General features: G+C 37.8%; 1 long non-coding RNA gene across 1 annotated transcript; it reads left to right on the top strand.

Annotated features, from left to right (window-relative positions):
* The first annotated feature begins 413 nt into the window (after nucleotides 1-413).
* Nucleotides 414-13,666, top strand: LOC140620004 (uncharacterized). Its single transcript, XR_012019760.1, has 3 exons — nucleotides 414-511; nucleotides 12,475-12,654; nucleotides 13,537-13,666. It is a non-coding gene; the product is annotated as an uncharacterized lncRNA (long non-coding RNA).
* Nucleotides 13,667-14,982: the final 1,316 nt, after the last annotated feature.

Below are 14,982 nucleotides of genomic sequence, written 5' to 3'. Positions count from 1 at the left end.
TTCTACTTTATTCACTTTAAGGTTTTTAATTTTTATAAAGTATTGCCTTTATAGTTTTATCCAAGATCCCCAGTGGATACCTGAAACAGCAGATAGAGCCAAACTATATATATATAAAATATATATATATAATATATATATACTATATTTTTCCTATATATACATACCTCAGATAAAGTTTAATATATAAATTAATTACAGTAAGAGATTAACAATAATCAAATAGAACAATTATAGCAAAATACTATGATAAAAGTTATGTGAATGTGCTCTCTCTCAAAATATATTGTACTCATCTCTCTTTTCTTATGATGATGTGAGATGATAAAAGGCCTTCATGATGAGATGAAGTGAGGTAAGTGACATGGGCACTATGACATAGTGTTTGGCTTCTATTGGCCACTGGATGATATGTCAGAAAGAGGATCATCTCCTTCTGGACCATGGTTGACACAGATAACGGAAACTGTGGAAAGAAAACTTGCAGGGAAGACTATTATATCACCAATAAGTAGGTGACAATTTCCCAGTTTATCTGGGACATGCCCTATTTTCACCTCGTATCCATTCTTTTTTTCAGTCTTTCTTTTTTTTTTTTCTCTGTTTGCTTTCTTTAGGATTCTAGGATTTCAAGTTCATTGATATGTCCTTGAAATCTGTGGATTTTTCATATCATCCAGGACAATCTTTATTTCAAAAACTGTATTTTTAGTATCTGGAAATTTTATGTGGTGGTTTCATTTGTCTGATTTCTTATTTCTTTTCCCATCATATGTGTATTTTCTTTTAAATATTTATACATTGTTATCAGAGTTGTTCTATCATCATTCTCACTTCTGGAGCTGTTTCTACTGACTGATTTTTCTCCTGATTTCAGGTCATTTTTTTTCCTTCTTCCTGGCCTATCCAGTAGTTTTATTGGATCCTGGCCTTTGTGAATGCTATGTGGTATTTTATTGTGTCCTTTAAAGAATTTGTGGCTTTTATTTTCACAGACAGTGCTACCTGTACATCAATTTTCTCCCTTCAAGACTTTTTTGTAAAATTTTCTATGACAGGTCTAGAGTAGACTTTACTCCAGGAATAGTTCAGAATTACTAAATCATAACCTATCTAGGGTCTGTACTGAATGTCCTAGTGGAGCAACTCTACTTTGATTGATTAGAACATGAAATTCCCCTGCATTGATTTTTTTTTCTTTTTAGATTTTATTTATTTATTCATGAAAGACACAGAGAGAGAGAGGCAGAGACATAGGCAGAGGGAGAAGCAGGCTTGTAACAGGGAGCCCGATACAGGACTCGATCCCAGGACCCCAGGATCACGCCCTGAGCCAAAGGCAGACGTTCAATCGCTGAGCCACCCAGGCACCCCAATTCTTGTGATTGTTCATCTTACAGTTATCTGGTCATGTTTGGTCAGCCCTGTGAGGCATAGTACTCAGCCAAGTGTTAAGAAAAATCATTATACATATTCCTGGATCTCTTTTTCCTACCTTTCTGCAACTTCTAGCAGAAACAGTCCCGCTAAACTCTAATCATCTCTTCAACTCAGCATGTTTGCATGGTTCTTTTTAAGTCCCCCCTTCCTGTGTCTTCTGTCCAGAAATTGGTTGTGGGCAAAAGAAACCCGGAGTGATTATAGGGCTTATTTTGTTTGTTTCTTCATTCTATAATAATATTCCTGTGCTATCTGTTGCTCAATTTTTGAAAGCAGTTGTTCCATATATTTGGTCCATTTTTTAAGCTTCTGTAAAAGAATAAGTCTAGCCCTTGTTACTCCATCATGACTGAAAGTGGAGAGCTATGTTAATACGCTTAGGAATGAAGTGTCATGATAACTGTAATTTAATGTCAAATAATATAGCAGAGAAACAGAGTACAAGAGGGAAAAAGCAAATGTAACAAAATGTTAACTAGTAAATCTAGGTTAAGACTACAAAAGTAGAGTGCCTGGGTGGCTCTTGGGTAAGCATCTACCTTCAGCTCAAGTCATGATCCCAGGGTCCCGGGATTGAGTCCCACATTGGGCTCCCTGCTCAGTGGAGAGCCTGCTTCTTCCTCTCTCTATGCTCCTCCGCCCTGTTCATGCTCTCTCTCTCTCAAATAAAATCTTTTTTAAAAAACTGCAAAAGTATTCATTTTATTATTATTTGGTTCATTTTATAGGCTTAAAATTTTTCAAAATAAAAATTTGGGGAAAGAAATGACAAAGCTATGTTATTGCTCCTGGCAATAATCTGAAAATTTTCACAAAAATATTTTAGATTTTTTTCTTACTACAATTTATTAGCTCTGTACAGAGAAAAACATAAGGAGAGTTAACTATGGTTTTCCTCATCAAATAATACCACCTCACTTGCCAACAACAATATAGGAAAACATTTTACATATAGATTATTGCCTCTTCCCTGATAGAGGCCCAGGTCTATATCAACAAGAAAACCTTGAAGCCTTATTGCCATTTTGTAAGGGGAGAGGGTGGAGGGAGTGGGAGTAAGTGTAAGTTAGAGTACTCCTTTTTTTCTTTCTCACCATTCATCTTTTTACAGCAATTCAGTAATTACAGCTCCCCAAAACAAAAGGAGAGCAACAAGGGAGATTTGGTAGGAAGCCTTGCACTGAATTTCTCAATACTAAAGCATTTATAGGCAAAAACAAAAATGAGGCCAGTAATGCATGATGAAAAATACAATTTTTAATAAACGTATTGCTTCTGCATGCCAGGGAACACGGATGTAAGGATCAATGCAGAGAGTTGGTGGTGATAGATAAAGATCTCATATTTGTACAATAGAGCTCTTTCAAAGAAAACTAGAAAACTAGTAAACCTAATATCCTGGGATCTAAGCTGTCCTGCTGGCCATCCACCTACAAAATCCTAGAAAGAAGTTCATCCTGCAGTCAAGAAGATGAATAGAAGACAAGAGAAATTGGAATGATAGTTTCATATTTTTTATTGCTAAATATAGAATAAATCAAATGACCTATGGAAAAAAAAAAAACATAAGAAGGAAAAAGAAATATCATTATGAAGGTCCAGAGAAGAAAATGTCTTGTAAAAAACTTTATCGGGCAGCCTGGGTGGCTCAGCGGTTTAGCACCGCCTTCAGTCCAGGGCGTGATCTTGGAGACGCTGGATCGAGTCCCACGTCGGGCTCCCTGCATGGAGCCTGCTACTCCCTCTGCCTGTGTCTCTGCCTCTCTCTCTCTCTGTGTCTCATGAATAAATAAATAAAATCTTAAAAAAAAAAAAAAAAAAAAACTTTATCACAGGAAAGAGAAGTATATACTTTCCTTAACATATAACATCTTCAATAAAATACAAGCAGACATCACCTCCATAAAGTGGTAGAAAGGGCCATAAGGGACCAATAGAGTGAACTGATTGGAAAGCAGGATGAGATTAAAACAGTAAGATCTAGAAAGGAAACAGAATGAGATGAGATAAAGATGTGTTTAGAGAACATTAAATTCTTGGGCTTTAACTCACATTGGAAGCTGTTTGGAAGAAAACAAAAGAAAGTCATTATTTCTACAGAAGACAAACCTTAGAAGTGTTGTCAAAATATAGAGAACAAGAAAAAAAAAGAAGCACAATAAAATGAAAGACTAGATATTGAGGAAAATAATTAGGACAATAGGAAACAAATAAATGGAAACAAAATGAAATAAGACTTCAAGAGAGATCAAAAGTGTTCATTGTGATACAAAGAAAATGAATGTAAAGAAACAATACCCTGTCATAACACTGGGGAAAAAATTAATTTCAAGAATAGGAATTATTCCATAAGCATTGTTTCAGGTGAAAAAAGTTGCCTAAAACCACAAGATAACTTTTTACATTTCAAGAGAGGAAAAATTTTATGATGCCCTGGTCAAGGGCATAAACTTTAATGGAATGTAACTATGAATTTAGATACTGGCTCTGCCATTTTCAAGCTGAGTGATGGGCAATATATTTGTATCCTTGTCTTGGTTTCTTCATCTGAAAAATGGGGCTAATATAGTGCTAATTACATACAGTTGTTGGAAAGAATAAATTAGATATTTTTGTCAAGTGGTGGTGCCAGTTTATAGGAAGTCCTCCATAAAAGGTAATGATTAGGGTTATTCTACTTATTCCTGATGAGGTTGTGGTAAAATGGGCCTAACCATTTTTTTTTTAAAGATTGATTGATTGATTGATTGATTGATTGATTGATTGATTTGAGAGAGAGAGCCTGAGTCAAGGGATGGTAAGAGGGAGAAGCAGACTACCCACTGGGCAGGGAGCCTATGTGGGGCTCAGTCCCAGGACCCCAAGATCATGATCTGAGCTGAAGGTAGCCACTTAACTGACTGAGCCACCCAGGCACCCTAGGCCTAACCATGCTGTCATCCAATTCTGAAATGTGGGGTTGGGGAGCGTGCACCACCAACCAATTCTCAGATACTAGCTGGGTGTCCCACCACTCAACTCAATTCTGACACTGTCTACCAAGAGACAGCATCTGATCCCATAAGCAAAAGCTTAGGGAAATTAAAATTAAAAATTAAAACTGCTCTCTCCCTCAGATGCCAACCAAAAATGTAGTCTGTTACCTGTGCTTCTGACAGAATGGCTATAAATCAGAGTTTCCCACACCCCCCTCCGTGGATTCCATTAATTTGTTAGAGTAGTTCACAAAACTCAAGAGAAACAGTTCACTTAATAGATTACCACTTAAAAGGACATAACTCAGGAACAGCCAGATGTAGGAGATGCATAGGGCAAAATATGTGGGAATCAACACAGAGCTCCTGTGCCCCCTCAGGCATGCCACTTTCCCCACACCTCCACGGGTTTACCAACCCAGAATCCCTCCAAATCCATCTTCTTGAGGTTTTCATGGAGACTTCATTACCTAGGCATGATTGATTACATCATTGGCCATTGGTGATGTAATCATTCAACCTCCAGCCCTTCTGTTCTCACAGAAGTTCTGGGGATAGGAAGAAAGTTCCAATCCTCTAATAGAAAACTGGCTATACTGGCAACCAGCCCCCATCCTACCTGAGGGGCTTTCCAAAGCTACTAATTAACATAACAAAAAGCACCTTTATTGCTCAATCACTTAGGAAATTCCAAGTCTTTTATGGAGCTCTGTTCCAGAAACAGGACAAAGATCAAATATCAATATCTCATTATAAATCACAGTGTGACAGTCCTAACATACCCTAGCGGTTAATGACAATTTATTCATAAGTATCATGAACTTCAGAGTCTTTGAAGTCTTAAATCTTTCAGTTCCTGGGGTGCCTGGGTGGCTGAGTCAGTTGAATATCTGACTTTTGATTTTGGCTCCAGTCATGATCTTAGGGTCCTGGGATTGAACGCATGTCAGGCTCCTGTTGAGCATAGAGCCTACTTAGGATTTTCTCTCTCTCCCTAGGCCCCTCTCCCTACTTACTCTCTCTCTAAAAATAAAATTTAAAATAAACTTGTAGTTCCTTTAAAACATCTAGCCCAAGGAAGTAATGGAAAATGAAAGATTCATGTACAAGGATGTTCATCACAATATCTCCTTTTTAAACATTTTGATGTATATTAAAAGTGCATACAAGTTAAAAATACTCTTTCAATAGGTATTAAATATTGTTATATTTTCTGATGGATTTTGTTTTATCTTTCATTCACCATTATGTATAGCTAAAGCTCCCTAAGTTTTTTCCCTTTCCTACCTCTCCAAAGGTATCACTATCCTAAGGTGGCTGATGATCACGCCCATCTGTGTCCTAGCTTTCTTAATAGATAATATATTCAACAGTATTGGTTGGGAGTCTAACTGTTGCTGCTGGGGCTTGTTCTAGGTGTCTGAGATAGGTCAGTGAACAAAGAGACAGCAATCCCCACTCTAATGGAAGCTTACTATCTAGGTGCCGGAGGAGGCAGAAAATAAAAAATGCACATTAACAAATATATTCAACAGTACTTTAGAAGGTAATGGGCAAAATACAGCAGGAGAGGGATCTGGTGGGTTATAGACCTAGTTAGAGAGAAGAGTGTATTTAAAGTGAGTGTCACTAGGATGATAACATTGAGCAAAGACTTAAAGGAGGTGGAGCCATGTAGGTATAAAGGGAAAGAGTGTTGCACACAGAAGGAATAGTGAGAGCAGAAGCCCATACCTATGTGTTTAAGAGGGGCTTGGTGCAGCTGTACCATAGGGAGCAAGGAAGTCAGTAGTAAGAGAATCAGAATGCAAGAAGGGGCAGAGGGTGGAAGGGCCTTAAAGCCCTTGTAAGATACGTGTCTTTCAATCTTAGAAGGACAAAAAGCCATTAGAAGATTTTGAGCTGATGTGATAGGATCTGGCCTATACTTTAAAAAGATCAATCTAGTTTCTTACTGTGGAGAGGCAGGGTGGAAACGAAGGTGCCAGATGGGAGGCGGACCAAGTCAACCAACAGAGAGATGGCAGTGAATTGGAACAAGATGGTAGTAGTGAAGGTGGTGCATGTGGTCAGACGCTGGATGTATTTTAAAGGTCAAATCAATAAGATTTCCTGCAAAAACTGAATACGGGTTATAAATGAACAACTGGGAAAATGGACTTACTGGTAATTGCAATGTAAATGACCATGGGTAGAAGATATCTTGGGGAGATCAGGGAAACTTTTTAGACATGTTCAGTTTGAGATGTCCTTTAGCCATCTGAAATGTCTGGTAGGAAGGCAGACATACAAGTTTTCAGTTCAGGAGAGATGTCTGAGCTGGAAAGTCCTTTTGAGCAACATCATCAGTGTAGAGACAGTAATTAAAGCCACAGAACTGGAAGAGAACAAAAGGACCAAGGCAGAAGTGAGAGAGAGGACCTGGGATTGAGGATGAAATCACTCCAACCTGGAGAGGACTGTGAGTAGAGGAGGAACTGCAGAGACACCAGATCAGTAGGGAGAAAGACAAGACAATGAGGCTTCTTGGAAGCCAAGTGAAGAAAGTGCATCAAGGAGGCGAAATGATCACATGAAGCTGATAAAGCCAACCATGGGATCTGGCAACTGGGAGGTCACTGATAGCCTTGAAAAGAGCTGTTTTAGTGCAATGAGGACAGTGAAAACATGACTAGTCAATGGGAGGAAAGAAGTGAAGGTTTCTATGGATTTTGCCTCAAAGGGGAGCAGAAAAATGAAATGTTCGCTAGCACGGCAGTGGAGGGAGGAGTAGGGTAAGCAGAACTGGGTTTTTTGTTTTGTTTTGTTTTTATGTTGGCAGTGGTCCAGGAGAGCAGGAAGCAATGATGATGCAAAAGAGATTGGGGAGAATTACTGGAGCAGACTCCCTGAGGAGGCAAAAGAGTTCAGGTCTTGTGTACAAATGGGAGGACTGGCTTTATACAAATCATACACATTTCATCTCTAGAATTAGTCAGGAAGGCTATTAAATATCCATAAACAAGATACACTGTATTTGTGTTTTAATTTTTTTAAAACATTTTATTTATTTATTCATGACAGAGAGAGAGAGAGAGAGAGGCAGAGACATAGGCAGAGGGAGAAGCAGACTCCCCATGGGGACCCCGACTCGGGACTCCATCCCAAGACCTTGGGATCATGCCCTGAGCCAAAGGCAGACGCTCAACCACTGAGCCACCCAGGTGTCCCTAAATTTTTTTATAAATGATATACTAGGAATTCTTTGTCACTTTCTTCTTGATCCTAAACTTAAGTTTTAGGGATTCATCCACATTAATTCACTCATCTGATTTGTTAATTTTATATGTACTGTACTGTACTACTGTACTACTGTTTCCTATACTCAGTAAACAAGTCTATGCATTATCCCATGCTATAAATAAACCCTAATGTATTATCTATACCCTATTGACAGGACAATTATACTGTAAACAGTGCAGCAACTTTTCCTTCTACAACACATAGGCAAGAATGTCTTTCAAGTATATAATTAAAATCACACTACAAAGCTCTAGGATACGCACAGCTCAGATGTTATTAGATACTGTCAAACTCCCACAAAAAGATGAACTGGAGCATCATTATATACATCAAAAATTTATAAACTTTGTAAGTTTCCCAAAACAACAAAATTAATTGAAGTTTATACATTCACAGAATGAGATGTCACATAACCATTATAATAATTCTTTTAAGAAAATAGCTAATTAGGGGATCCCTGGGTGGCGCAGCGGTTTGGAGCCTGCCTTTGGCCCAGGGCGCGATCCTGGAGACCCGGGATCGAGTCCCACGTCGGGCTCCCGGTGCATGGAGCCTGCTTCTCCCTCTGCCTGTGTCTCTGCCTCTCTCTCTCTCTCTGTGACTATCATAAATAAATATTAAAAAAATTTAAAAAAGAAAATAGCTAATTAGAATGTTTATTATATCACTTTATATTTAAAAAGCAGAAAAGGAAATAACATGGTAATTTATATCATTAAAAATTTGATTTTTTAAATGTAGCTTTGCATAGAAAAATGAAGGTAAATATTATCAATGTTTTAACAGCCGTTATTCCTGGATGATGAGATAATGAATAACAACTTTTTCCTTAATTTTACTTTTCTGTATATTCTAAATTTTCTGCTCAAACATGTATTCCTTTAAATAAAATAGAATGGGGGCAGCCCGGGTGGCTCAGCGGTTTAGCGCCGGCCGCCTTCAGCCGGGGGCATGACCCTGGAGACCCCCAATCAAGTCCCACATCGGGATCCCTGCATGGAGCCTGCTTCTCCCTCTTCCTGTGTCTCTGCCTCTGTGTGTGTGTGTGTGTGTGTGTGTGATGAGTAAATAAAATCTTTTTAAAAATAAACTTATAAACTAGAATGTTCATATTGTTATTAAAAGAATTTCACAACAAATATTAAAATCTTTAAAAACAAAACGAGTATAAACTAAGGCTTATAATCAGGAAAATTTCAATAAAAGCTCCTTTTGAAAACTCTGAGGGGAAGCCTCACCCATTAGCTTCCACCACCTTTGGGTGCCATACTGTACCATGTGAATATAACATAGCTGGTCAGCTTCAAAACTTTATAGTATTAGAGATCATCCACATTAGATCTAAGAATAAAAAAAGCACTTTCTCTCCCAAGATATAAACACCAATTACAATTATTCTACGCTTGTACCAACTACTACCTCCAACGACATTTGTACTAGCTGTGAATCCTTTTTGTAACCAGTGACTCCTCACCATGTCAAAACATTCAGGTGGCAAAAATTATGTCAACTTGTTTAGCACTTCAGAGCTTCACTAGAAAATAGAAATTGGTCAAAATATAGCTGATTCAGGAGGACTTTGTGAAAATCTTGGGTGCTAATGCTGTCTCATTTGATATTCTTCAGAATCAAAGTCATAGGGTTTTCATTCTGTTCTCAACAACAGAATAACATCCTAAATATGAAATGATACCAGGGAGTTGAGATATTTCAGCTGTTTGCATCTTTCTAAAGTGTGTTCTATCCTTTAGTTCTTTATGAAAAGGTCATACAAACTCACCATCTACCAAAAAAAAAAAAAAATACAAGTACTACTTGTATTTCAATTCTATTTTTGATATATAGAATTTAAACTATTTTAAAAATCATCTGAAGTTTGGCAATGTTGTCTCTTCACCTTTATTTCCCAGCTTCCATGAGATAATAAAAGGAAACCTCTCTATTTTTATAGAAATATTTACATACAATTTTGAAGTGAACAAGATGGCCACAAAGTCTATTTCCATTACAGCAAGAAACAAAGAAGTGCTTTCAACCTAGAAATGTCAGGCACCATTACTTTCTGTATGGTATGAAAATGCTACATCTGTTGATGTCAAAGATAGCAATATGTCTATCTACATATGAACATTGATGATTGTGGTATGCTTCAACAGACTCCTGGCAGGCCACAGATAGTAATTGTTTTCATAAGTGGCCAGCATAAAAGTCAGTGTAACATGGACTTTTAACAACAAAAATCATCTAACCTGACTTTGAAAAATTTACCATTGAGCTTGTATTTATCATTAGAATATTTTACAAAGAGCCGGTGATAAGTGGAGATGATTTAATTTCAGTAATAGCAAATTGCATTATTATGGATTGATTGCAGGAGTGCGTGTGTGTGCGCACACGTGCACGATGTAATATATATTTTATGTTTCTACATCACAACAGATATATGTAGCACAATAAAATGCCCAAGATACAAGTCTAAATCCTTGTTGGTTATCATAACAGGAATTCTCTGTATCAAGATAAAACTATATAGAATGAGAACTGACAGACCAGAAATGCACAATAAAAAATTTAAAGGTCATATTTTAAGCTGCCTTTCATACAGCTTGTTCATTTGTGATTTCAGCTTATGTCTAAAATGCCTACTACGTAGATAGCATATTAGTTGCATCTGAATGTAGACAAATATAAATAGATACTTTAAATCATCATGAATATATACAAATAAGCAATTGAAGTACGGAACTTGACCTGAGAAGATAAACTTACCTTTGAGTTTTTCAAGATTTCTAAATCAGTATGAAAAACAACAAAATGAATATTGTCCAGCCTCTGCAATCAGAGATGAGATGGATGCTATCTTATCTCAAGATCTAGATTTTAGGCCTTGGTCATTGGAGCAAGAAACAAAGAAAGGCTTTCAAAAAGCCCTCAGCCAAAAAGACAGTCCCAGCTTCAACTACCTGAAAGAATGTGGAAAGGACTGGATTCAAGGACAGCTGGAACCAGGAGCGAGTTCAGGATTCTCACCCTGCTTTTCTTTTTTTCTGGATATTCATTATCTTCTATGCAATCTTACCTTCCACACAAAGTATGTGGCCTCCTACAATTGTTGGCCTTCAAGAAGGACTACTGTTTATTACTCCAATTTTTTTAAAAAATGGGAGGAGACTCTGATTTGAGTTAATTTGGGTCAATATGCCTATTCCTAAACCAATGCCTATAGCTGTGGGATTAAGTACCAAGGCTGTCCCAATTTGAAACAGTTGCCTCCTCTTCATCCAGACCCTGTGGCCAGAAAGAAAAGGTTCTTTAAAAAAAAAAAAAAAAATTAAATGGCAGCCTCCACTAAATCTCATAGCAAAGGAAACAGTAGAGGGAGGAGGGAGGATACTTTCCTAAAAAGAGGGTGAGTGCTTCCACCAGAGGTTAGGAGAGGTATTGGCAAATCTAGTCATGTATTCCAGTAGATAAATATATTCCTGCCAAGCCAACTTCAACTCATCAAAATAAATATTCATACAATATGCTGAATTATATTTCCTTCCAATTAGTCAGGCTTTTAAAAAAGTAAGGAAATTGAAAAATATCTAAAATTCACTGAACACAAATTAGTCTTGCCTAGGCAACTCTTATAGGACCAGTTTTCATAGAGTCCAATTTAAACGGAGTCAGATCATAATTATCTGGTCTAGAAAAGTATAAATCTCATATCTTCCCTGCTCCTTAATCTTATTTACTTCAATTTTCTTCTTTATCAATCTATTTCAACAAATCTCATTCTCACAGTTACCTTGAAAATACAAAAATCATAGATGCATTAGATACTTTATATGATGTTTCATAGACATTACTAATAAATGTGTTTATTTTGAAAAAAAGTAAACTGTCTTTGATTTCAGGGATGTTTATTCCCATTTGTTGCAAACACATTTGATGAATATAATTGGCACCATGACCACTAGTCATATCATAAAAAGATTATTTATAGCTGTGAAATCCATCCTCTCCAAATGAATTGTAGATTCTTCATTTTAAATATACTCTACACCCTGAAAATTCTTGTAACACAGTTGTGACCAAAAAGTCAATAGGTCTTATTATTTTGCAGGTAAGGGAGAGAAAAGTAAGTGTTCGAGAGAGAGAGAGAGAAAGAGAGAAATATGGTATAGTATTGATGAAAACATAGCTAAACTTGATTCCTGTTTAGAAGCTTGAGCAATCCTTAACCAGCAAGACTCTAGTTCTGACTAGCAAGTGTCAGTTAAATGCCTTCCTCAAACAAAAGGAAAAACAAGAAAGCCACATTTTACTTCACAGCTGGTTTTTGTTTGCTTACTGTATCAAGGGAGATTTTTAAATCATTGTTTTGAGTAGTGAGAGCTCATAAATGAGCTCCAGCCTTACTTTTCTGATTTTCTCAGAGATGAGTTGAGGTAGTTAGGAACATCTGTGAACATATTGGGTGTGGGAAACTCACTTTCAACATTATGGGCCAACTTCCCTCCCATTACAATTCTATCTCAGGATCAAGGTCATATGGGAAACCCAGAAGGTGTGACTCTTCCTCTCTGATCAACTCACTTTGTTTTTCTATTTCTATGCTCTCTTGAATTCTACATAATTAACTTCCTTTAAGGTTCTAAAACTACTAGGTAAATAGGTTTAATGAGCTCCTACTCATTGATAGGAAATATAACAACTATCAGATCTGTTCCCAGGAATTATTATTATACTAACAGGTTATTGATAAAACTATCAATCTACTGCATTGCAGATTCTAGGCCAGTTTTGACCACCCGCTCTAGCCTCTTAAAGAAACAAAGATGGTGATGAAGGAGGAGCAAGCTGCAGCCATTTATGAGAAGTTCAGAGGCATTTTTTTACCTCATGTAAAGATCATAACACAGTGTAACCATGGCCCCAACCTTTCATGCTCTGCTGAAAGTGGAAGCAGGTAGGTAAGATCAAATCCTTGATTCTATCAGCAAGCATTTTTTGAACACTGGCCATGTACTAGAACTGGTCTAGGCACTTTCAAGGAATTTGTTGCAAAATCCTCCATCAGTCTTCCATCTCATTCACAGAGAGGATAAGATCAAAGTCTTTTCTGGGACCTAGAAGGGCCTCTGTGATCTTTCCTCCACCTCGCTCCACTCCAGCTACAATTCTGTCCTTTCTATTTGTCCAACACACCTTGCATGTTTCCTTCCTAGAATCCTGGCAATGGTCCTCTCTATTTGGAAAGCTCTTACTCCAGATATATGCCTGATTTGGCTCGTCCTTCCTTCCTTCCTTCCTTCCTGCCTTCCTTCCTTCCTGCCTTCCTTCCTTCCTGCCTTCCTGCCTTCCTGCCTTCCTGCCTTCCTGCTTTCCTTCCTTTCTTATTTCCTTTTCATCTTCTCCCAAATATAAGCTCAGGAGGTCTTTCCTGGCCATAATTCCAAAGTTACATCACTTCCTAATCCTTTCCTCCACTTTATTTTCTTCCTTAGCATTTGTCATTGTCTTACATAGTATATATATTTACCCATTAAGGCCTTTCGCGATCATTAAACAATAAGCTCTAGGCAGCTGGAGATTCTGGCTTGTTTTGCTCAATGTGTTTCCCAAAAGGGTACCTTGCAATAATAGTCACTTAATAAATGTTTTTAAATTAATCAGCTGATGAATAAAGTTTTATTGCTTAACAGCTCTCTGAGGTTGGTATTGTTTCTTCATACCAATGAGTAAAAAAAAGCTCAGAGATTAGTCTACCTATGTTTCCAGAACACATAAATAGTAAAGCCTCTTGTTATCTCCAGATGTCTGGTCAAAGACTCTTTCCTCTCTGCCACAGCTTGCTGGGAAATACAGCCCAAAGTCAAGGTGGAGGAGGTGAAGACAAATGTTGGAAATGAACAACCAGTAGTTTTCATGTCCTGCAGAGAAGGTGGGCCTTCACATATCATGTGGTAAGATGGAAAGGTAGGCCTCCTGCGCTTAGATCTTGTGCTTATTGGCAAATGGCTGCTAATGGTTTGAGTTTTAATCTTATAAATTAAGTATATTTTTAAAATTATAAGTGATTAGCAACTATCTGCATATAATCTAAGATTGCTCCCATGGGGGGAAAAAACTGTTTTGCCTCTCATCTATCTTGCATAGTATGAACTCCACTGTGGTATGAAACAAGTGCTTGCTTGAGTAACATACCAGTTGCGTTAAATTTCTTATGACTACTGGCACATAAGCCTTGCTTGAGTTTTGCACCAATTGAAGAGTTTCATGTGGCAGGATAGGGGAGGGAGAAAGCTGAAATGAATAAAATATTAATCTGGCACATGTAGCAGGCTTTTTAATTTAATATTTTTTCTAGATCTATACAGCACATTCATACAGACACTAATCAGGTTTCTAATCACACTCTTACTGTGTATCTAATATTTCTCAGTGTAGCACTCCACTCAAATAGGCAGGCCAAGTTTTTTGTAGGAATGCAAGCTTTTTGCTTTAACAGAATTGACTTTAGGTGCCTGGGTGGCTCAGTCAGTTAGGTGTCTGCCTTCAACTCAGGCCATGATTCCAGGGTCCTGGGATTGAGTCCTGCATTGGGCTACCTGCTCAGCTGGGAGCCACTTCTCCCTCTGCACTACCTCGCCTTCCCCACCCAGGCTAGTGCGCTCTCTCTCTCAAATAAATAAATAAAATCTTTTAAAGAAAATTAACTTGTTTGTTCTAATACTTCTCCCTAGTGCATATTTTTCAGACAATGAATCAAGACTTCTTTGCTTGAAAGTGACAGAAACCCAATCAAACTGGCTTGCGCCAAAGAGGAATTTATTAGCAGACATGTAGCAATAGAAGGATCGAAGTATAGTTAGGCCTGAGGTGTAGCTGGAAACAGAAGTTCGTACCCTTCAAGGCTCTCCCATCTCCTGTCTGTGCTTCTCTCTACAGAGGATATGTTGGATATGTGTTCTCTCTGAGCAGCATCTTCCATATTTTGAAAATATAACCACCAGCTGCTTCTGTACCTAATATGTCATGGCTTTGCTACCATCTAGGGACCCATCTCTTCCCCTGTTTGTGTTTGTAAAACCTCCAGGGAAGGATTCTGATAGGGCTGGGTTAGAAGCCTGTGCCTAGGTCTCAATCATCTGTGGCCAGGTTGGAGTTAATAATAAAATGGCCACATCATTCAGACTCCACAGTTGGGAGCATTTCCTAGAGGAAAGGGTGGTACCATTACCACAGACCTCAGGAGAGGGAGGAGCAGCAGAGAAACTTACTGAGTTACACAGTA

This window comes from Canis lupus, chromosome 28, assembly GCF_048164855.1.
Source record: "Canis lupus baileyi chromosome 28, mCanLup2.hap1, whole genome shotgun sequence".
Classification (NCBI taxonomy): Eukaryota; Metazoa; Chordata; class Mammalia; order Carnivora; family Canidae; genus Canis; species Canis lupus.
The sequence above is the reverse complement of the archived record's forward strand: the minus strand, read 5'-3'. Positions and strand labels throughout refer to the sequence as shown.